Below are 23,137 nucleotides of genomic sequence, written 5' to 3'. Positions count from 1 at the left end.
ATTTTAGTCTCAAAATCTTTGACTTATCACTCTTCTTTATCTTTTCCAACTCTCTGCAGATGCTAGCGCCAGATCAGAGAATGTGGCTTCCCAGGAGAGAGGACCATTTTATAATTATCTTTATTTCTTGAGTTGCCATAGCTAAATACATTTTCTTTTCAAGTAAATAAAGCTAACATGCACAAACACATATCTCTGTGCTTCCATGTGCACACATATACACATAATGCTAATAAAATGGAAATATAGGTCTTACTGGGGAAAATAAGTGAAATATTTTTTTTAAAATCTATTTTTCCATAGATAACATTTTTCTCATTATTGAGAAAACATATATAATTGACTTCTGAGCCATTTAATCTAATTATCTCTGAAATAGCATTATTTGTGTAATTCTGAGGGCATTGGTATGTGGGATACTATAGAATGAAATGTGTGAAAAGAAAAAAAAAAACATCTAAATATACTCTTAGATAAGGGGGAAAAACTCAAGCTACCTAAAAATATAAAAACGGGACAGATTTAGAAGGATTTATATAAGAACATCATGGATTTTATGTAACATGTTCTGTATAACCCAACCCACTTTATCTTAAATTATCATCTAAACAGAGTTAGGAGTCCTATTCTCTCATTTTTTTCCTCATACAAACAGAGCAATATAAAATGTCATTTGCTCAAGATCATCCAATGAAAAAGGTGAGGGATAATTTTAAATATATTTGCCATGTGTTTTCATTACTTTCTGTCAATTGGTAACACTCTGCAGTTTAATCCCAGGTGATTTGTCTCTATGTGCAAATCTCAACAAAGTGGCTTTTGAAAGCCATGTATGTAGAAAATGTAAAATGGTAGCAAAAACAAACAAACAAACAAACAAAAAAACAAACAAAAACATAGATATATAAATATCCAGAAAGAAAAGCAACTGCCATATGTAGCAGAGGTTGTGCTCCTTATAGAATTTCTAAGCACATTGGTCTAGCTCAATTCAATCCTTTGACAATTTTTGCTTGGGTCTCAGAAATAAATTTTCCATTTTTGCTAAATTATATCTAAAGTATTTACCATTAACTTTTCCCTTATCATGTTAGATGGGATAGATTGTGTACTTAATTAGTAGGAGATGTAATAGACTGACTCTTTAATTTGTTAGCCAAATACCCAGACATAAAGCTTTATTTGTTATCTGTTCTAATTTGAAGAAGAAAGTTTTTTTTTTTCTTGTAGTAGTGATTGTTGCTTCTGGTGGTGGTATTTCTTTCAAGGGGAGATATGTAGGGTTCAGGGTTATTATGGTCACCATTTTAAAATCAGATTGATGGAGAAAATATATAAAACAATTTCAAATTTAATCTTGCACTATTAACATATTCTCCATCACATTCTGAAGTCCAGAAAATCAGGATATTAAAAAAAAAAAGTCTTGAATTTTGACATTAGCTGATTTTTAATCACACTGAAAATTTAGCAATACATTTTGTCTAGGAGCAGACCCCTCATCAAGGTTAAGATTAGTCTGCCATTAGGAAACTCCCTTCACTGATGCAAATCCAGGACTTATATGAATATATCTGTGTTCTTATGTGACTAAAAGATCTAAATCCTAAGTAACTCACTCAGATAATATTTATTAGGAAAAAAAAAAAGATATGGCCAAAACTACCACTTATTCTCTTCAGATATTAAAAAAAAAAAAAAAAAAAAAACCTAGTGAGTGGAGGCGAGATGTCAGAGAGGACATACTAATCTTCCTAAACTCTCCTTTTCCTCAATCTATTTTAACAAAATTCAGCCTTGGAATAAGTGCTTGACTGTCAGAACCCATGAATATTGTGAGTACAACATATTACCAACTGAAGATAATCTCGAAATTTGCCAGAAAAAAAAGTCTGATTTTGCTCATGAGTGGGGACCACTAGGCCAGGTGCAGTGTCAGGCAAGTTGGCTGTGAGAGCAAGGGAAATAGCTCATGCTGAGCAGACTGGAGAGGGGCAGAGTCTTGTCTCTGCTGTCCAAAAATGTGTGTGTGTGTGGGGGAGAGAACTCTATCATAGTGTGAGGTACTTTGCCCTGGCAGCAAGCCAGTAGATCAGCAGAGAATCTATAACATAGGGGGTAAAGACAATAGCCCCAAAATGCTAGACTCTCTCAGGAACTGGCCACACCCACCCAGCACCAGGGAGTGACTCAGCATGATCAAAGCACATCCACAGTAGCTGGTCTCACCCCAGCCCAAGTAGCTGCCTTTCCACTGCTGCTGATTTCAACACAACTGCTAATCTCAGTGCAGCCAGTGGGAGCTGTCCCACTGCTTCTTCACTTCCACTTCCTGTTGTGTTTAGAGGTAGTTTGGAAATACCCCCATGGCCCCTGATAAGCAGACTGCAGGTTTTTTGTTTGTTTGTTTGTTTTATTTTGTTTTGTTTGTTTGTTTGTTTGTTTTCAAAATGAGCAATAACAGTAAAGTGGGCTCAAACTATAGATACCTTCTATACAGAGAGAGAGCAGACTTCAAACCCTGAGGAGACTAAAAACAGTTTGTTTCTAGATTCAAAGGTGGATATGATCTGGTCCCTATCACACAAGGCTCTCATATAAGAAATTAAAAAGGATCTTAAAAGAGACCTAGAAGAAAAATGGGGAAAGGAAAGGAAAACTTTGCAAGAGGATAGGATAAAGCAAGTTACTCATTAAAAGATAGAGTGGATAAAGAAATCAACTCCATGAAATACAGAATTAGTGAATTGGAAAAAGAAAATAGCAATCTAAAAAATAAAATTGGTGAAATGGAAAAAAATATCCATAGAACAAAATAACTCATTTAAAAACTCAATTGAACAAATACAAAAAGAAGTAAAAAAAAAAGTAAATAAAGAAAATAATTCATTAAAAATCAGACTTGAACAAATAGGAATGAATGACTCAAGGAGATACCAAGAATCAGTCAAGCAAAACAAAAGAACAAAAAAAAAAAAAAAAAAAAAGAAAGAAAAGAAAAGAAAAGAAAAAATAGAAACAAAATTAAAATACCTACTTGGAAAAATAACTGGAAAATAGATCTAGGAGAGATAATCTGAGGATTATTGGATTTCCTGAAAACATGATGAAAAAAGAGCCTAAACAGTATTTTTCAGAAAATAATCAAAGAGAATTACCCAGTTGTCATAGAATCAGAAGGTAAAATAGCCATAAGAAAGAATTCATCGATCACCTATTGAAAGGGATTGCAAAATCAAAATTCCAAGAAATATTGTGGCTAAATTCCATAAATATCAAACCAAGGAAAAAATGCTACAAGCAGCCAGAAAAATTTCAAATACTGAGGAGCCAAAATAAGGATCATTCAGGATCTAGCAGCATCTACATTAAAGGATCGAAGGGCCTGGAATATGATATTCCAAAAGGAAAAAAAAAAAAAAACTTGATATGCAGCCAAGAATAATTTACCCAGCCAAAATGAACATTTTCTTGAGGGAAGAAGAAGATTCAATGAAATAGGTGAATTCCATTGATTTCTAATGAAAAAACCAGAGCTAAACAAAAAGTTTGACCTTCAAATATAGGACTCTGGTAAAAAGGTAAAAAGAATTCTTGAGAACTATATTTATATTATGGGTAAATATAAAGAATACATGTGTAATTTGATTTTACCGTTATAATATAAAAAGGTAATAGAGGAAGAAAGGAGATTATACCAGAAAAACAGAAAAGTGGAGGTAAAAAGAGGGAAACTACATTTCACAAAGAGGCAAAGGAAACCTATTATATCTGAGGGAACGAAGGAAGGTGGATGAACATTGTGTGAACCCTACTTAAAGAGGAAATATTACACAATTTGGTTTACAAAGAAAATTGTCCAACCTTGTTGAAAAGTGGGAAGGGAAAAAGAAAAGGGAAGGGTTAGGGTAAATAGAAGGGAATACAGGAATAGTAAGGGGAAAGTTTAAGAAAAGGGGAGGTAGGGACATCAAGGGATAGGGAGGGACTCTAAAGAGGAAGAGCCGTGTGAGGCAAATAGTGCTCATAAGCCTAATACTAAGGAGGGGAGCAAGGGAGAAAGGAAAAAGAAAAGCATAATTTGGGGATAATAAAATGGCAGGAAATATAAAATTAGTAGTTTTAACCATAAATATGAATAAACAATATGTTGTTTATAAGAAACACACTTAAAGCAGGGTAATACATACAGAATAAAAGTAAAAAGCTGGAGAAGAATATACTGTGCTTCGGGAAAAGTCCAAAAAGCAGGGGTAGCCAATCTGTTTTCAGGTAAAGCAAAAACAAAAATTGATCTAATTAAAGGAGATAAGGAAGGATAATATATCTTGCTAAAGGATAAACTAGATAATGAAGCAATATCAATATTAAACATATATGCACAAATGGTATGGCATCTAAATTCCTAAAGGAGAAGTTAAGAGAGCTGCAAGAAGAAATAGACAACAAAACTATAATAGTGGGAGATGTCAAACTTGTTCTCTCAAAACCAAATAAAGCAAATCACAAAATAAATAAGAAAGAAGTTAAAGAGATAAATAGAACACTAGAAAAGTTAGATATAATAGATATTCAGAGAAAATTGAATGAAGATTGAAAGAAGTACACTTTCTTCTCAGCAGTTCATGGAACCTATACAAAAACTGACCATATATTAGGACATAAAGACCTCAAATTTAAATGCAGAAAGGTAGAAATAGTAAATGCATCCCTCTCAGATTTCAATGCAATAAAAATTTAATTCAATAAAAAGCCAGGGGAAAATAGATCAAAAATTAATTGGAAACTAAATAATCTAATCCTAAAGAATAATTGGGTGAAATAGCAAATCATAGACACAATTAATCATTTCACCCAAGAAAATAACTTTAATGAGATGTAATACCAGAATGTGTGGGGTGCAGCCAAGGCAGTAATAAGGGGAAATTTTATATTTCTAAAGGCTTACTTGCATAAAATAGAGAAAGTAAATCAATGAATTGAGCTTACAGCTAAAAAAGCTAGAAAAAGAACAAATTAAAAACCCCTAATCAAAAACTAAACTTGAAATTCTAAAAATAAAAGTAGAGATCAATAAAATTGAAAGTAAAAATAAACTATTGAATTAATAAATAAAACTAAGAGTTGGTTTTATGAAAAAACCAGTAAAATAGATAAACCCTTGGCAAATCTGATTAGAAAAAGAAAGAGGAAAATCAAATTGTTAGTTTTAAGAATGAAAAGGGAGAAATTTCCACTAATGAAGAGGAAATTAGAGCAATAATTAGAAGTTACTTTGTCCAAATTTATGCAAATAAATTTGATAACGTAAATGAAATGGATGAATACCTTCAAAAATATAGGTTGCCCAGGTTAACAGAGGAAGAAGTAAATTGGTTAAATAGTTTCATTTTAGAAAAAATAAATAGAACAAGCTATTAATCAAATCCCTAAGAAAAAATACCCAAGACCAGATGGATTTGCATGCTAATTCTACCAAACATTTAAAGAACAATTAACTCCAATTCTGTATAAACTATTTGAAAAAATAGGGAATGAAGGAGTCCTACCAAATTTCTTTTATGACATAGACATGGTACTGATATCTAAACCAGGTAGGATAAAAACAGAGAAAGAAAATTATAGACCAATCTCCCTAATGAACATCAATTAAAAAATTTTAAATAAAATCTTAGCAAAAAGATTACAGAAAATCATCTCCAGGATAATACACCAGGACCAAGTAGGACTTATACAAGGAATCCAGGGCTGGTTCAATATTAGAAAAACTATTAGCATAATTAACTATATTAATAACCAAATTAACAAAAACATATGATCATCTCAATAGATGCAGAAAAAGCATTTGATAAAATCCAATATCCATTCCTATTAAAAACACTTGAGAGTATAGGAATAAATGGACTTTTCCTTAAAATAGTCAATAGCATCTATTGAAAACCATCAGTAAGCATTATATGTAATGGGGATAAACTGCAACCATTCCCAATAAGATCAGGAGTAAAACAAAGTTGCCTACTATCACCATCACTATTCAATATTGTATTAGAAATGCTAGCTTTGGCAATAAGAGTTGAGAAAGCGATTAAAAGAATTAGACTAGGTAATGAGGAAACAAAATTACCACTCTTTGCTGATGATATGATGGTATACTTAGAGAACTCCAGAGATTCTACTAAAAAGCTATTAGAAATAATCCACACCTTTAGCAAAGTTGCAGGATAGAAAATAAACACAAATAAGTCATCAACATTCTTATATATCACTAACAAAATCCAACAGTTAGAGTTACAAAGAGAAATTCCACTTAAAGTAACTACCAATAATATAAAATATTTAGGAATATATCTGCCAAGGGAAAAATCAGAAACTATATGAGCAAAACTACAAAACACTTTCTACAAAAATAAAGTCAGATCTAACCAACTGGAAAAATATTAAATACTCTTGGATAAGGCAAGCAAATATAATAAAGATGACAATACTACCTAATCTATTTATTTAGCATTATACCAATTAGACTCCCCAAAAACTATTTTAATGACTTAGAAAAATAACAACAAAGTTCATGTGGAAAAAGAAAAGGTCAAGAATTTCAAGGGAACTAATGAAAAAAAAAATCAAATGAAGGTAGCCTAGCTGTACCACATCTAAAATTATATTATAAAACAGTGGTTACCAAAACTATTTCATATTGGCTAAGAAATAGACTAGTTGATCAGTGGAATAGGTTAGGTTCAAAGGACAAAACAGTCAGTAACTTTAATAATCTAGTGTTTGACCCAAAGATCCCAGCTTTTGGGATAAGAACTCACTGTTTGCCATAAATTGCTGGGAAAATTGGAAATTAGCATGGCAGAAACTAGGCATTGTCCCATACTTAACACCACACACCAAGATAAGTTCAAAATGGGTTCATGACCTAGACATAAAGAATGAGCTTACAAAGAAATTAGAAGAACATAGAATTGGTTACCTCTCAGACCTGTTGAGGAGGAAGGAATTTGTGACCAAAGAACAAGAAGTCTTTATTAATCACAAAATAGAAAAATTTGATTACATTAAGTTAAAAAGCTTTTGTACAAATAAAACTAATGTGGACAGGATTAGAAGGGAAGCAATAAACTGGGAACATATTTTTACAGCTAAAAGTTATGATAAAGGCCTCATTTCCAAAATACATAAAGAATTGTCTCTAATTTATAAGAAATCAAGCCATTATCCAATTGATAATTTGTCAAAGAATATGAACAATCAATTTTTGGATGAAGAAATTGAAACTATTTCTAGTCATAGGAAAAGGTGTTCCAAATCATTGTTGATCAGAAAAAGGCAAATTAAGACACCTCTGAGATACCACTATACATTTGACAGATTTGCTAAGATGACAGGAAAAGATAATGAAGAATGTTGGAGGGGATGTGGGAAAACTGGGATGCTGATGCATTGTTGGTTGAGTTGTGAATGAATCCAACCATTTTGGAGAGCAATTTGGAACTATACTCAACAAGTTATCAAACTGTGCATACCTTTTGATCCAGCAGTGTTACTATTCAGCTTATATCCCAAAGAGATATTAAAAAAGAGAAGGGGACTCGTATGTGCAAAAATGTTTGTGGCAGCCCTTTTTGTAGTGGCTAAAAACTGGAAATTTAAGGGATGCCCACCAATTGGAGAATGGCTGAATAAACTGTGGTATATGAATGTTATAGGATATTTTTGTTCTATAAGAAATGACTTGCAGGATGAATACAGAGAGGCTTGGAGAGACGTACATGAACTAATGCTAAGTGAAATGAGCAGAATCAGGAGATCATTATACACTTCAAGAACAATACTACATGATGATCAATTCTGATGGATGTATCTCTCTTCATTATGAGAGGATCCAAATCAGTTCCAATTGATCTATAATGAATGGAACCAGCTACATCCAGAGAAAGAACGTTGGGAAATGAGTATGGACTACAACGTAACATTTCTACTCTTTCTGTTGTTGTTTGCTTGCATTTTTGTTTTTTTCTTCTCAGGTTATTTTTACCTTCTTTCTAAATCCAATCTTTCTTGTGCAACAAGATAACTGTATAAATATGTATACAAATATTGTATTTACCATATACTTTAACATATTTAACATCTATGGGACTACCTGCCATCTAGGGGAGGGGGTAGAGGGAAGGAGGGCTAAAGTTGAAAAGGAAGTTTTTGGAAGGGTCAGTGTTGAAAAAAAAGATAGTAAAATAGATATAAAAACATTAAGAATTAAAATAAAAAAGGAACATCTGATCTTGCAAAATCATCTAGACTGAAATTCTAATCTAATGATTCTCCACAGCATATGATCCCTTAACAACTACTCCCAGACAACAATGCTAAAAACACTAAAAGATACAGAAGTATATAATTTTATCCCAAACCTCTATAAATGGAGCTTATAATTCAGCTATCAACAAAAGTGACAATCCATTTTTAAGTGTCATTATAAAAAAATGATCTATGACTGTTCCACTCACTGTAAAATGAATAATCACCAAGAAAAGTATTTAAACAATGGAATTGCATATTCCTAATTGGTTGAAAGGAGATGTAAAGATTAAATCCTTTTTTTATATAGTCTCTAGCAACTATTAGTTTTTTTTCTTTCCTTTTTATTGAAATTTTTGCCTAACAAACTATGTTACCCAAGGCTGATGGGTAAGAATGAAAGTAATTAAGAATAGCTATTTCAACTTAACAGGAAAAGCTAAAACAAAACAAAACAAAACAAAACAAAACAAAACAACACTAATACTTTAAGGATATTCTGTGTGTGCCTCTGTATGTCTCTTTGTGTGTGTATGTTCACTTTCTGAATTGACAGAGATAATGATTCTCTCTTATTCAGGAGTTACTGTTGGAGCTGAAAGATTTACAATAGTGGAGAGATTGGTCTCTCCAATATTAACTAGGCCATGTTTTATATAATAGGCATCATAATTGGCCTATGCAAAGTTGAAGTTGAAAGTTCTTACATATTGGTTAGACCTCTTATACTTGTGCTACAAAACTACATTCTTTGAGAATGAATAAATCAATAAGCTTTTATTAAATGTATATTATATACTAAATATACTGATAATGATAAGGACTGTATATAAAAAAGTGAGAAATGTCAGACATTCCATCAAAGTACCTGCATTCTACTTATGAACTCAAAAACTAGTATACCTCAATAAAGTACCTCTCACTCAGTGCTTAGGAGAGTGAAGACACATAATAGGTCAATAAGTAATATCAAATTTCTATCGAAAATTAAATAGACAAGAGTAGAACTGTATGTATCATGGCTTAGTAGATAAAGATCTGATTTTGGAATCCTCCATTCACTTAGGTTATTAAATTTATTGGCATAAAATTGGGCAAAATAACTCCTAATTATTGCTCTAATTTCTTCTTCATTATTGGAAATTTCTCCCTTTTAATTTTTGACCCAAACAATTTGATTTTCCTCTTTCCTTTTTCTAATCAAATTAACTGTAGAGGGCCACAGATAGCAGGGGAACTCTGGGTAAAGTATAAGATCCTTCAGCCCAGAGAGAACATGTTGACAGTGTCTAGTTCAGCTCCCCCTCTCCCTTTGGTGATCCGAGGATGAATTTGAACTTAGGTCCTCCTGAATCTAAGGCTATATTACCTGCATGTCCCAAGTATATACAGATACATAAGTTTTGAGTGCGTGTGTGTATGTCTGTGTGTGTGTATACATATATATATATATATATGATATATAATACATATATATAGACAGACATAAATATTCATATTCATATATATGCATTTATATATAAAGAAAAGGAACTGATTATATCTGGGAAGGCATATTAATTTATATGCTTATTAATTAGACTGTCTTACTATAAACATTAGCCGAAGTATACTTTATACACACATATATATCTGTATATTTATATAGTGTATATATACACATGGATATATGTACATTTATTTACATACATGCATATATACAATCAATGACAACAAATTAAAACATATATGTACATAAAATTATACATAAGTATCTCATATATACATATATGCAGATATAAATTTTATGTTATTGCCATTAATTGGTTATGTTTAAATATATATTTTAGTTAAAATTCACAATTAGTGTATTCTGAAACATATATTCATTTATTAATTTTACTGTAATGAAATTTTAAAAATTCTTAAATCAAAATTGGTATCAATCTTGAAATTATTGAATGAACGTATATTGTAGAAGATACAAAATATGTTTATTATGGTAATTAAGCAGAGACCATATTTTCCTTAAACTCAAATTGTGCTCTTGTGACTCACTTCCAGAATGGTTTCTAATAAAGATATTAAAACAATATGGTATTCTCAGTTTAGGAAGTATTAGATATCATTCAAAAGTCTTGGGTATAACTAAATTAATCTGTTTCATTCAGTAAAATTTTTGTCTATTTCTATCAAATGTGAAAAGAAAAGTTTATTTTACTCCTTCCCAATGTATGAATTCTAGTAACAATGGCAATGATTACCTTTGTCCTTTTATATCTTACTTCTGCATATCTCAATATGGAAAGGAAAATGTAGAGAATAAATATGAGTATAGCACTTACTGTGTTCTAAGCACTGTGGTAAGCAGTTTTCAAATATCTAATTAGCTTCTCACAACCGCACTGAGAAGTAAATGCTAATATGGTTCTTATTTTCTAGGTGAATTAACTGAAGCTAGGAAAGTTTTTTTTTTTTTTTTTTATTTGATCAGGGGCTACGATCATATTTGAACTTAGGTCTTCCCAATTCCAGACTCAGCAATGTACTCAATTCTTCATCTAGCTTTCCCTATGGACTTTTATAAATCATATGTCCTTGGCACATTGTACAATTATAGTATTTATTAAAGACAATTAAAGGCTTTCTTCAAAATTATATGTGTGTATATAAATACATATATTGAGCTACAAAAACAAACAATGCAAGTGTCATTATTCTGAAGCCATTAATATTCCAGAAGCCAAAAACAATGTCAAACTCACTCAAATGAATGAAAATAAAAAGGAAAAGTGGTCTACTAGTAGCATATCTATTATAAAACAGTAATCATAAAGACTATCAGCTAAGAAATAGAGCAAAGGATCAATGCAATAGTTTTGGTAGACAAGACCCAATCATAAAGGACAATAGGAACCTAGTGTATGATAAACCCAAAGACCTCAATTTCTGGGGGAAAATGTCAATTACTTGGCCAAAAACTGCTAGAAAACTTGAAAAACAATAGGATACAAACCAGGGTACAGACCAAAACCACATAATGTATGCAGTAAAATAAGGTCAAAATTATTCATGATTTAGACATAAAGATGACAACATAAACACATTATAAGTGTAAGCAATCATCTAACTGTCAAACATAGAAGTGGGGGGGGGGGCGACAGAATTCACAACCAAATGAGATAAAGAACATTGGAAAATACAAAATAGTTCATTTTGATAATGTTGTTACAGTGTTTTTGTACTAACAATACTAATGCAACCACAATTAAAAGGAAATCAGAAAGCTGGGAAACAATCTTTAAAGAAATGTCTTAATTTTTTTATAAAGATTTCATATATCAAATATATAGGGAACTGAGTCACATTTATAAGAATACATGTTTTCTCCAATTATTAAATGGTCAGAGAATACAAAACAACAGTTTTTTTTAGAGAAAGAAATTAAAGTTATTTATAGTCATATAAAGAAATGCTCTAAAGCACTTTTGATTGGAAAAAGGCAAATTAACCCAAACCTGAGATAACATTTCCCTAACTAATGTTGGGGGGAAAAGGGGAAAGCATTGATGTTGGAAAGGATGTGGGAAAAATTGGAACACTAATGAAATAATTGTTGATGGAACTATGAACTGATTCAATCATCTTAGAGAACAATTTGGAACTATGTCCAAAGGGCAACTAAAGAATGCATACTCTTTGACCCTAAAATACCACTACTAGGTTTGTATTCCAGAGAGCTCATAAACAAATGGAAAGAAACTACATGTATCAAACAATTTGTAGCAACTCTTTTTGGGTAATAAAATGTTAAAAAATTAAGGGGATGCCCATCAATTAGGGAAAAGTTAAAAAAGCTTTGGTATAATACATGTGTGCATTAAGGAATGATGAACATACAGATATCATAAAAACCTGGAAAGACTTGTACAAATTGTTGCAAAGTGAAATGGGTGAACCAGGAAAACACTGTGAGCAGCAGCACCAACATTGTGTGCTGATATCTGTGCATGACTCAGCTCTTCTCAGCAACACAATGATCCAATACAAATATGAAGGATTGTTGAAGAAAAATGTTTATCCACATTCAAAAAAATTTATGAACTCTTAATGCACATTGATTTTTTTTTTACTTACCCTATTCTTTCTCATTTTTTTTCTTTTTTATCTGTGTGTACTTTCACAATTCTGACTAATATGGAAATATATATTTTTACATAACAGAACCTGTATAAACTATGTAAAACTGCCTACCAATCTTAGAAGAAGGGATGGGAAGGAGAGAGGGAGAAAATTATGAAACTCTAATTTTGTAAAAACTGAATGCTCAAAATTTTCTTAACAAAATGGGGAGAAGATGAAATACAATTTAATAAATAAAGAAGGAATGTTAGGAAAATACAAAATTGAATCTTCTTGAAAACATGCTTATATATGTTTTCTTTAAATATACCTTTGGATCTCTTGGCTGAAATACATGTATTCAAGGTACATTAGCCCCAACACATAAATGAACCTGAAGGTAACATTAACTAGATTTGACAATGTCAATTAGTCACCAATTCCACATCAGTCACCAGAGATATCCAGAGAGTGACACTTCAACATGAGATGAACTATCCACTTTTGCAGTTCGCCAACATTCAAAAAAAGATATTCCACTAGCTAAACATAAATTGATTTTTTTGGCATCAAAAGAAGGTCTGTGAGCAAGGATATAATGAGATTGATTCTGTGTTCTGAGATTGAAAACACATGACATTTAAATTTGGCTATTGCAAGGGAGAAAGTGATTAAGATGAGCACATATGTTGAAGCAATAAATTAAAAAAAAATTAAAGCAAGATTATTTTTTTAATCACTTTCTGAAGAACTCAACCTAAATAATGCTCCTCTTTTGTCCATTCTATATCTTATATGGAACTATACTGAGAACCAGATTCAAAGACAAGCTGGCTATTCCCTGTTTGATGTGATGGCTATTAACCTATGAAATAAGCAAAAGCCCCACAGACCTCTTTACCAAGCTACTGGCACATTTTATGCAATCCAGTTTAGTTCCAACCTGTTTTCTTTGATTACCTATTTTTATCCATGTATGCATTTTATTTCCTTTTTATATGTATATTAACTTTTTAAATACACATTTCTTTATGAATCATGTTGGAAGAGAAAAATCAGAACAAAAGGAAAAAAAACTTAACAAAAGAAAAATAAACAGAAAAAGTGTACATAACGTATTAATTTATATTCAATCTTTATAGTTCTCTTTCTGGATGCAGAAAGTTCTATCCAAAGTCTATTGGGATTGCCATGGATCAATGAACCACTGAGAAGAGCCAAGTCTTTCATAGTTGATCATTGCTAAATCTTGTTGTTACTATATAAATTGTATTCCTGGTTCTGCTTGCTTCACTCAGCATCAGTTCATGTAAATCTTACCAGGCCTTTCTAAACTTAACTTGTTCATCTTTAATAGAAAATTAATATTTAATAATTTTATATACCATAATTTATTCAACCATTCCCCAATTGATGGGCCTCCACTAATTTTCCAATTATTTGCTACCATGAAAAGATCTGCTGTAAATATTTTTGAGCATGTGGGTCCTTTCCCCTTTGTTTTGATTTCATTGAGATAGAGACCCAATAGTAGTACCAGGAGGTAAAAGGGTATTCATAGTTTTATAGACTTTTGCACATAGTTGTAAGTTACTCCCCAGAATTCAATACCTATTTTTACCCATAATATGTAACTCTTTTCAGCAAATCTAATAAATAAAGACTTAGCATCAGAATAGTATTCTTCCAAAACTATTGTCAATTCTGAAATGCTTCCAATTTCATAATTGAATGCAGACATTTTGCTTTGTATTTTTTTGTATGTTGATTTGTTTATTTTTTGGTTCATCATCTTTGGAGATGTTTCTACATTTATGCCTCTCCTGGATGTATTCTTTTTTTTTCTACTTCATTCCTTTCATTTCTTGTTTAGTTTTTCAATAAGTTGTTTTGCAGTAAATGTCTTCTTTCCATCACCACCTCCAATTCTCCAGGAACCTTTGTAATTACTGCTAAAGAGTCGATAAGGCCAATCTTAAATTTCTTCTTTTGACACAATAGCTATTAGTTGCTGAACAAATAACTTTCCGTGGGCCATATAAGTGTTTCTAACATTACCTGCCAAACAATTGCTAATGTTCACTGAGAGTGAGTATTGATGATTTCCTACAGAAATGAAATGAGAAATTAAGACCTCTCTACTCCCAAAATTGATGAAAATCACATAACATATATAATTTTGAGGTTAGAAGATTTTTAGATATAAGGAAATTCCTCTATCACTTAGTTCAAGTAACCTTTCTTTACAGATAGAGAAAGTCAAGGCGAATGAAATGAAATGACTTGCCCAAGATCTTACAAATACTTAGGATAAAGATTTTTCACACAGAGGTCCCTTCATCTATTAACATAATATGCACATTAATTCCAATTTTGTCATTGGAACTCACCTAACAGAAGTATAGGCCAGCGTCATTATTATCAAACTTTAGTGGATCATTAGTTCCATTATTTTATTAACATCAGTATTGTAATGAAAAATGAAACCCAAAATATCTGACCATTCAGTGTGACTATTTTTTAACTCTTCCTTTGGGACTGCCACAGGAAATCTGCACAACATTCTGGGAATGTTCTTACTTTGTCCTGCTAACACAAGCATGTAACCATGAATTGTCCATATATTCTTTCTCATTCTTAGTAAATGAGTGACAAGTTTTCTTTTATTGTTCCTTGTATTTCTGAAAGCATTCTTTATAGCAGCTCTTAAATTAAGTCAGATATTGAAATTTTTATTATTAAATTAAATATTATTGTAAATTATTATCAAAATTACATCTATTTGCTATTAAATCACTTATTCATTGACTTACACACATTTTTCATCTATTTGTTCATTCTTTCATTCATTCAGCTATCCAAAATTCAGTACAGAAACTTACAGGCAAAAGTATATACATCTCATGCACAACAATGTCCAACATCAAATGATACAAAGAGAAATTGCATTTTAAAAAAACTATCAATAACATAAAATATTTGAGAGTCTATCTGCCAAGGCAAAGTCAGGAAATATATGAACACAATTACAAAACACTTTCCACACAAATAAAATCAGATCTAATTAACTGGGAAAATATCAAATGCTCATGGTTAGACCAAGCAAATGTAATAAAAATGACAATACTACCTAAATCAATCTACTTATGTAGTGCCATATCAACCAAACTTCCAATAAATTATTTTATAAATCTAGAAAAAGTAATAACAAAGTTCATCTGTAAGAAAAAATGGTCAAAAATTTCAAGGGAATTAATGAAAAATTCAAATGAAGGTGTCCTGGCTGTACCAGATCTCAAACTATATTATAAAGCAGTAGGCATCAAAACGATCTAGTACTGGCTAAAAAATAGAGTAGTCCATCAGTGGAATAGGAATTCACAGGACAAAATATTCAATGACTATAGTAATCTGCTGTTTGACAAACCCAAAGACCCTAAGTTTTGGGATAAAAACTCACTATTTGACAAAACAAACAAACAAACAAACAAACAACAACAACAACAACAAAAACAAAAACAAAAACATTGGAAATTAGTATGGAATGAACTAGTTAGGCAATGATCCACACCTAATACCATATATCAAGATAAGGTCAAAATGGGTTCATGATTTAGACAAAGAGTGATATTATAAGCAAATTTGAAGACTATAGGATAGTTTATCACTCAGATCTGTGAAAAAGGAAGGAATTTGTATCCAAAGAAGAAATGGATCTCATAAATGAACACCAAATAGATAATTTTCATTATACTAATCTAAAAACTTTTCGTACAAACAAAATTAATATAGACAAGATTTGAAGGGAAGCAATAAATTAGGAAAACATTTTTTACATTTAAGGGTTCTGGTTAAGACCTCATTTATAAAATATATAGAGAATTGACTCAAATTTCTAAGAATTCAAGCCATTCTCCAATTGATAAATGGTCAAAGTACATGAATCAACAATTTTCAGATGAAGAAATCAAAATCATTTCTAGTCATATAAAAAGGTGCTCTAAATGACTATTGATCAGAGAAATGCAAATTAAGACAACTCTGAGATACCACTACATACCTCTCAAACTGACTAAGTTGACACCAAAGGTCAATATTGAAAAATTATCTTTGCATATGTTTTGAAAATAAAAAAATCTAATAATTTTTTTAAAAAAAGAGAAATGCAAATGTAGATATTTCTGAGGTTCCACTTCACACCTCTCAGATTTATGAATTTGACAAGAAAATGAATAATATTATAGGAAGTGTGGGAAATTTGGACACTAATATATTGCTAATGGAGTTGCAAATTGATCCAGTCATTCTAGAAAGCAATTTGGTACTATGATCAAAGAGCTTTAAAACTATTTGTATACTTTGATTCAGCAGTGTCTCTATTGGGTCTGTATCCTAAAGGGATCATAAAAAGAGAAAAAGGTTCCGCACATGCAAAAAATGTTTGCAGCAGACCTTTTTGTAGTGTCAAGAAAGTGGAAATTGGGTGGATGCCTGTCAGTTGAGGAATGGCTGAATGAATTATGGTAAATGTAATGAATATTATAAGAAATAGATTGACCAAGATGATTTCAGAAAAGCCTGGAAAGACTTACATAAACTGATGCTAATTAAAGTCAGTAGGACCAAGAGAACATTATACGCAGCAACAAGATTATGTGATGGTCATCTGTGATGGACTTGGCTCTTTTTAGCAAGGAGAAGATTTCAGGTAATTCTAATAGATTTGTGATGGAAAGGGCCATTCACATCCAGAGAGTGGTCCTATGAAAAATGGATATGGACCAAGGCATAGTATTTTCATTTCTTTTGGTTGTGTTGTAGTTTGTTTGCTTGTTTTTTGTTCTCTTTCTCTCATTTTTAATTTTTTCCCTCATAATGTGATTCTTCATATGCAGTATGATGAATATGCAAACATGGTCAGAAGAATTGCACATATTTAATCTGTAGTAGATTATTTACTGTCTAAGGGAGGGGAGGGAGCAAGGTGGAGAAAAACTTGAAACTCAAGGTTTTGAAAGAGTAAAATAAATATTGAAAACTATTTTTGCATGTATTTAAAAAAGCTATTATAAAAATAAAATATTGAAGATATCCTTTAAAAATTTATATCCTTTTTAGTAGCTTATTTTTTTCATATTCTTCTTTTTCTTAGATATTTCTTTTTAAAATTTTTTTCTCAATCTCTCTCATTTGATTTTTATGTCTTTTTTGAATTGTTCTATAAATTTTCTCTGGGCAAGTTACCTTTTAACATTGCTTCTTAAGATTAACCTTGGTCTTCCTTATTCCCATAGTAAGTTGCTGTGTTTGAGTTCTTTCCTCTTTGCCTGATTTTTTTGTTTGGTTTTGTTTTGTTTTGTTTTTCTCATAACGAGAATTATTAGTGTAGGCACCTGTAATACTGACATAGAAAGGATCATGCCTCCAGCTTCACTTCAGACCTCCATTTTGACATAAAAGCTTATACCAAAAGTTTCATCCTCCTGTAAGTGCTCACAGCCATCAGCAACCCTGTCTTACTGCTTCTACACTCAGCTTATCTGTTGGTTCCTTTTAGCCCAGGAAAGCATCTCAGCAGCATAGCTAGGCCTGGCATTACTTATTGGGAAAGCTTCTCACAATCCTACCAGTTTCAGAATTCCAATTAACTTCCCTACTATTAGAGGTGAAAGTTCCTGAGGTTCTATCCAAAGATACCTCAGAATCAGGATAGCCTCTGAGTTTTCTGCTTGTTTTTTTTTGTTGTTGTTTGTTTGTTTTTGTTTTTTATTGTGTGTGTGTGTGTGTTTTCTGAAAAGCTAGGCTGCAGGTGTTTACATTTCACACTGTTAAATATCCTACCTGGGGTCATTCTACTGTTCTTCTAGGATTGTCCCAGGAAGACTTCTGTTCTGTTATGAGACTTATTTGTTTTTCACTAGTCAATGTTCACCCAGAGACACAATTCTGTTTTGTTTGTGGGGAAATGTAGAGAGTTTAGAATTTTCTGACCTACTCTGCCATCTTCCCAGAATCCTCCCCAGAAGATTTTTTTTGTTAGAAAGCTTATTTCAAGAATAAGAAAAAAAGAAAAAGATAAATTTCAGAGATCTGCAAACTCCATGGAAACCTTGTGCCAGTAAATCATGAATACTTTCCTAGAGATGATGGTCAATAGAGTATATGTAGAACTCTGAATAACAAGACAACAAAGAAAGTAAAGTAATAATATACAGTCTCACACACAACAAAAAGGGAAATTTATGAATTATTTGTAAGGTATGTTTTAAAGGAAATTTTGGTTTGGTTATAGATTATATGAGATGGTTTTAGACCCTTATTGACTCTGAAACTCTGTAATTCCCTATAATGAAAGACTTCCAGTTTAGGAATAATTTCCATATCACCTTTGATAAATAGACACATTATATAATTAATAGAAAAAAATTATAACAAATGTTAGGTGCAAATAAAAATGAGAAGATAATGTGATATGCAGTGGAGAAATTTTGGATCTGATCTATTTTAAATAAGCAATAATGAAAAAAATAGCAACTGGATGAAAGAATATACTTTTAGAAACTTAAAATCATTTTCAGAGGAAGCTCAATAGACAAAGAGTCTATAAAATACCACAACCAATAACCACATGGTAATCTTACTGAAAAAGGGGATGTAAGAGGCAATGACAACATTAATTTAGAATATGGAATTATTTGGAAAGTTTTTTGAATAAATCATCAACATATTACAAGCACCATCACATCATAAAAGAGCAAAAAGCAATGAAGAGGGAAATAAATTTTATAGAATATTTAGTGAGAGATACAATTAAGCCAAACTTTTCAAGAACATATATATATATATACATACACATATACATAATGTCTATATGCCTATATATTACATAAATACATTTCTCATTACATATATTTTAAAAATATATGGATATATGTGAACAACAAAACAGATATAAATAAAATAGTAAATGTTCTGTTTACATGAACTTTCTATCTGCTGGGAGTTCTAGATAAATGGTATATTGTTATTAAAAATGCATCTGTCCAATTCAATGCATAACAAGAAAGTATTATCAACAATTACAAATTTTCTTCTATACTAACAGTGAAAAAGAGAACAAACTTAAAATGAACTGTTTCACTTAATAAGAGAATTTTCTACAAGGAAAATAAAAGCATGCCTGTCATTTTTCATGGTTACATTAACCAAACAGAGAACAAATATTTAACATGTATCAATGCAATTCTCTTTTATAGTGATTTCCCTGAGCAAAGAAACCATAGTATTTTGCTGTTTGAAGGAGAAATTTAATTTTATGAAGTTGACTACAGGGACTTATACATATTTTATAATCAGTGATAGGTATTTTTCCAATATAAATTTTGTGTCCAGTAAAAGGAGCTGTTTGCCACAGCTGTTGTGTATTTTTAATAATACAAAGATGTTCATCTTTGTAAAATGAAAAAAGGGCAAGTGATAAAAATCTAACAAAAAAAGCATTTAAAATAACTAAGTTTCAAAAGTGCACAAACTGATTATTAAACTATTTTTATAATTGTGACACATCTATCATACATAAGATCATTATTGCCACCATCACTATCATTTTGGACAGTAGTGCTGATTTCTATTTGTAGTTCTCAGTTTTCTTTTATAAATTTCTACCTGGAAAGATCATTTCCAAACTCTGAAGTGAGTTGAAGTATAGGGATAAGGATGGTAACTTGAAGTCTCCTTTGGATTCTTAGATTATTCCTCTTCTGTAACATACACCACATCCCACACAGTAAGCAGTCATGTAGAAATGCATTCTATTGGTTCACAAAGATTTTAGTTAATGATGCTTGGATACATCAATTAAATCAATCACCAATGATAGAAAAAAATTCTTATTCCAAAGATGGTGAGTTAGCAACACTTTCTAATTCCCCCCCTTTCTCCAAGATTCTTCTTCAGTAAACCAATGATTAAACAATTTAATGTAGGACCCCATTGGATCATTAAAATATTTCTCTGAATTAACTCTATTAAAAATTAAGAATAACATAATAGTGATTATAAAATTGAAGGAAATTAAAATACAAAGATGATTTTGTATATATGGTTTTCACAATCAATATACAAATGCATATTTTTTCTAAGTGTTATACTGCAATACTAAATCATAAGATCTATGAATGCAGATATCAAGCATTATTTTCATTCTTTGTATCACTTATAACATCTTCATGTTTTCTATAAGGTAAATAGAGTGAAATCATGATCAATATAAAACTGAAAGTCACCTAGTTTTGATGCTTTCTGACACTTCTGTGTGAAGATGTACAAGAACAGTTAAACTATGTGAGTCTCTGGTTCCTTATCAATAAGTAACAGCATGCTTGTGCATACTGAGATTATGCAAGATGGAGGAAATCATGAATGATACACTGGGTAATTGCCACTGGAAATAAAAAAAAAAGATATTCTGCATTCACCTACATATTGGATGGGAGCATCTTCTTTCATTGACTACATGGCTGGAACTCCTTGCATACTTTTTAAATAATCCTGACTAAGAAAAAGTGTCTCTTTCTCCCTCTCTCTCCATCTCTCTCCATCTCTCTTCATCCATCTCTCTCTCTCTCTTTCTCTCTCTCTCTCTCTCTCTCTCTCTCTCTTTCTTTCTTCCTCTCCAAATTTGCCTCTGTCTCCCTGTATCTCTATCTCTCTGTCTCTCACTATTTAGTAGTCTGGAAAAAAGAAAGCAGGCCTGAAGGTCATCTTTCTCTCCGTCTAGTTCAAGTTTCAGTATCAGGATTTTGACTTTTGGTCTTATCTTATTTTCCCTTTATATGTTTCCATTCAAGAAGTAAATTCTCCAAACCGGGAGCTAGTTCTGTAGGAACCTTAGAATGTGAGATTCCAGTTCAGGAAACCGATATTGGAATCAATCTGGAAGCCCTAACAAGCCAGGCTTGGGGAAGGTGTTCTTAGAAATTCAAGGGACAGATTTATTGTAATGTAGGAACTGAGCTAAACTGTGAGGCAGTAGTGAAGAAGTGTGACTTGTGTTTGTGTGTGAAAAGAGATTATCAGTTGGGAAAATGTATGTGTATGCACACTCTGTTTCTACTTTTGAAATAAATGTTATTTTGTCAAAGCTTATTTGTGCTTAAATGGAACTTGACCCCCTAAAACTGAGATAACAAAATTAAAGGAAAATCTTAAAGAGATTGACAGAAGCAAAATACCTCTAACCAATAAAGGTACTGGAAAACTTATAAAGAGGGATGCAATGTAATACATCTTTTATTCAGTCAATGGGAGCCTGTATGGTTACTGTTTTATGTTATAAAGGAAGATACTGTATAATTCTTACCTCATTAGAATGTGATGCAAAAAAATGAAATATGTCATGTGAAATACTTTGTTAAAATTAAAACACTATGGATATATAACTTATTTAATATTGATACAATGAATTATAACATTATTCCCAGGTTTTTTTTGGAATTCAAACAGAGATGGTCGTGGGACAGTTTGATATACCATTATTCATTTATATTTTATCTTCTTTGTGTCCTTTCACAGGCTGGATAAATGATTGCTTTTTATAATCAAATAAAATGTTAAGATATAAGCTCATTTATATAATTTTATCTCATTCTTAAATGTTTGTTCATGGATGAATATGATGAAGAGCTATCTTAAAAATGAATAGTAGATAATATGGAGTAAAAGCAGATATGGTAAACTTACAATATCATGTATCTCACAAATATTTTTTTTAGCTTCCCTTATACACTTTCCTTCCTCTCCTAAAAAAATAAACAAAATGCTGAAATAGATTTGACCCTGGCTTTATTAAAAAGCTAGATAGGATGTTTGCATTTCATCTGCCCACCAGTTTTGTGAAGTCTTCCAAAGTGAAATGTTTTCCTAGTCAGCAGGTCTAGTTTTAAAATGTCATTTTCAATTGAAATAATGTTGACATATGACAACAAAAGGAGGACAACTGAAAGATTAAGACAGGAATTGAAAAACTGGTCTGGGAGAAAGGTGTGTCACCCAAAGTTTTTAAGTCACTTTTATTCTTTTTGAAGTATTTGGCAATTTCAATCTTTTTGTCCTATGTGTTACATTATTGCTCTCTTCTCTTACTCTACTAAGAGATTTCTCAAAATTGGACCTCAAAGCTTTGACAACCTCCTCATTTAATAAAGTATTCACTTTACATTGGCCTCAATCTGTAACCTAAGTTATTTCTGGCAGGACACCACTGGTCTCAGCCAGTGACCTTTTGTTCAAGTCTGGGAAACAAGGTGCCCTGACTTATGTACACTTTTGCCATGACCAATTTTCTTCTATTCTTTAATGTCTTGGTTAAGTCCTGGAATGTATGGTCCTGAGGCAAATACATTTTGTGCTTTGTCTTAGTGTTTTTCTGAAAAGGGTTGGGGAAAATGGCAGATAGATTTGAGTACTACTTCTTGTTAGTAAAGAACCGTGCGATGAGAGCAAGAGCAGTGTGTTCTGGCAGAGGTGATAGCAGCAACAAGGAAGCAGCTCAATGTGTCTCAAGAATCAAGCCCTTAAATCTTTATGAGCCATATTTCAGATGTGGGAGAATAGTGGTTAAAAAAAGGTTGCTGGGTGACCATGTTGGGGACTAGGGATTAACCTTCTCTGCTGTTATTTCATCATTTTTTTTTTTCTTATTAGAGTTCATTGTGTCAACATAAAAAGACAG

Source organism: Sarcophilus harrisii, chromosome 1, assembly GCF_902635505.1.
Source record: "Sarcophilus harrisii chromosome 1, mSarHar1.11, whole genome shotgun sequence".
NCBI classification, from domain to species: Eukaryota; Metazoa; Chordata; class Mammalia; order Dasyuromorphia; family Dasyuridae; genus Sarcophilus; species Sarcophilus harrisii.
Note: the sequence above shows the minus strand (reverse complement) of the source record.